Source organism: Nelumbo nucifera, chromosome 2 (genome assembly GCF_055504915.1).
Source record: "Nelumbo nucifera cultivar China Antique chromosome 2, China Antique-T2T, whole genome shotgun sequence".
Taxonomy (NCBI): Eukaryota; Viridiplantae; Streptophyta; class Magnoliopsida; order Proteales; family Nelumbonaceae; genus Nelumbo; species Nelumbo nucifera.
Window position 1 is genome coordinate 1,816,863 of NC_142650.1, and position 2,937 is coordinate 1,819,799.

Sequence of the window (2,937 nt, forward strand, 5' to 3'; positions counted from 1 at the left end):
ATGCAGTCTTGTAGAAAACCTGGTGCTTGGAGAGACCCAGAAAGGCAGTCCAACTGCTATGGTGCAATTGGCGCCGACCCAAAACGAGAGAGCTAGTGTAGTTAGTAAAGACAGTTGTGACATTGTGGGTATATGACATTAATACGGTATGGCCTTATGTAGAGAGATCATAATATTAAAGATTGGCGTGAAAGAATATCAAAATATAAGCAATAAAATTTCCACTATTAAATAATGGGAATTTGTAGTTAATCAACCAAAAGCTATGAAGCTTCCCCCATTCACTCTTCCTACTTTCAAATTCAAAGCAGTATAAAAAAGTATACGTTGACACCACTAACATCAATGGTGATCAGAGTGTGACTGTGGAAGACAATGATATATTCCTGGGGAACAATGTGATAACAGAGTTTGTTGTAAGACATGTAATGACCTCAGTTTTTTGAAGTCAAATACTGACATAGTCTATCACTAATTTGCGTTTCCTTATAAGAATTCAAATCCCTCAACCACCAACATCTGAGCAAAAGAAAATTTTCTGACCACTTATGCTTTTACATAGTTTATATAGGCATATGTAAAATTAAAGGAACAATATTTTGAATGCCATAGATCCCTTAGTGAAAAAACTCTAATTGTTGAGAACCACCAAGACAATTAGGAAAAAAAGAACACAATTCCAACAGTGAATAATCAACCCACATTTAATCTTCAATCTTAAATAGGTTATTTGCTAAGCTCCTGTTATGTTTTCTAGACCCTCGTTGCACTATATGAAAAGTTATAAAAGAGAAAAAATGATTAATTAATCAAACAAAATCAAAAGGGACAGAGATCAGCTCCTGGAATTAGCATAGCACTGTTCATACCGCCCTAGAGATTTTAATCGAGTTCTCAAATTCTATCTTCCAACGTTTTTCTCTGTTTTTGGATCTTTTTTCTTCCATCTAAAAGAACTTTTGATACTCATCACTGCAACCTGTTCCAACATGAGAAATTCCACCAAATACGAACAAAGATAATTTCATTTCAACTAAGCGTCTAAGCCATCTTTTCCCTTTTTCTGTAATAATTCATTTAATTAGGGGAAGGATGGAGGCTCAGACTGGTCACATTTCTGACCAAAGCAGTGGATAGAAAAAGACAGAGTCATCAAAAAATGGATCTTCATGGGGAGTATTCCAAACAGTGACTCAAGTAGGCTTAGGAAAGGGCATGACATTCTTGCAAATGAAGCAATTAAAGTTTGCTTTATCACTTAAGGCTGGAGCACGACACTATATAGGAAAATTTTCGTTGGTTTGTTTCAATTCTCTTCCTGTTTTGTTTTGTTTTGTTCTGTTCTGTTCGGCAATCTTTATCGTTGCCAGCGGTGTTTAGGGTTTTGTTTTTAGGTACTTCAAAATGGTCTGATCTGATGCTGAAGATAAATTGGAAAATAAATTGAAATCTTAATCAGATAAAGGATATTTATGATGAAACTTTGTAATAAGATGTTTATAGATATTTAAAAACCCATTAACCCTAATTTGCAATTCGATTAAAAATTTTCGTACCGACCAGTTACTGAATATGTACAAAATTAATTTGGCACCGACTTACATATGGGTTATGAGGGTACATCGCACCATTGGCCATGACAGACTCTTTTTTGTGACCGACCTATCGATAAACACAATGTCCCCACTGACTTCACATATGGATACTAGTGTTGGCATGGGACGAGCCGGCCAGGATGTAGTAGTCAATAGTCATGTACGTACGTGGTCCCTAGCCCATTAATGAACATGTGTAGTATGTCTATAGTCCGGCTCGAAGCGGATCCTGCGGCATGAACTAAGAATGTGATGGCAAACCCACAACTGACAGTTACTAATTGGACAGGACTGGTCCGATTATAATTGATTGTTTTACTTAATTGATACATACATGATATATATAATATTACAAAAAAAGATAGGTATTAATTATACGGTTAGATAAACTATTTTTTCTGGTTCTTGTATAGTGTTGTTTCTTGAAATGCACCAAACAGTTAAAAAATGAAAAAATATTTATTGTTGCTTAGGTGATAGATGCCTTTATGGGATAAAATGTTTATTAAACGGCCAAAACCAATAAACGTCTAAAGTGATGATTTTTAGATAAATTGTTTATTTGAAATAAACTCATCAATAATAAACATAAATAGAACTAAACACAAAATATGACTTACTAGTTTTGTTCAATAACTTCAATTCAATTTTGCCAGGTCCACCCAACCCACCGGCAGCTCCATACATGGACCCATTTGAATTAACAAATTGTATGTGGATGTGGGGATGTATCAATTTTAGGTATTTGTATATTAAATGGACAATCATGGTGAATATTTGAATCATTATGATACCAGAAAAACTTAGGCGGTGTTTAGCAAGTTTTTTCGTGTGGTCTTTTGGCTTTTACAAGCTTGAAAGACCAAAAATCGGTCTTTTTCCATTTGGTATCCAAAAGCTGGAAAGATGAAAAAGGTATGCGTAGAAAGACCCTAAAAGACCAAAAACATCAAATTTCAAGAAGTTTCAAAACAAGCTTTCTGACCTTTTTCCGTGATATATAGCCTCTAAATGTGTTTTTAAAAGCCCAATAGACTGAATCGCTTGCCAAACAGTCTTTATTTTTAAAGATAAGACTACAAAAGCTTAATATGTCTTTTAGCCATTTGGACTGTTGGAATATCTTTTTAAAAAGACTTGTCAAATAACATTTTATAAACAACCAACCAATCGGTATTATATAAGTGGTATATTCACCAAAATTCACAGTGGAGTTTGATTGATAAAAGCTATTCCAATAACATTACCTTTTCAGCATCGTGGATTTGGATCTTGTACGATTTCCGGTAATAAACTAGGGGATGTTTGATTTTATTTACGTTTATTGAAAAAATGCTACCAC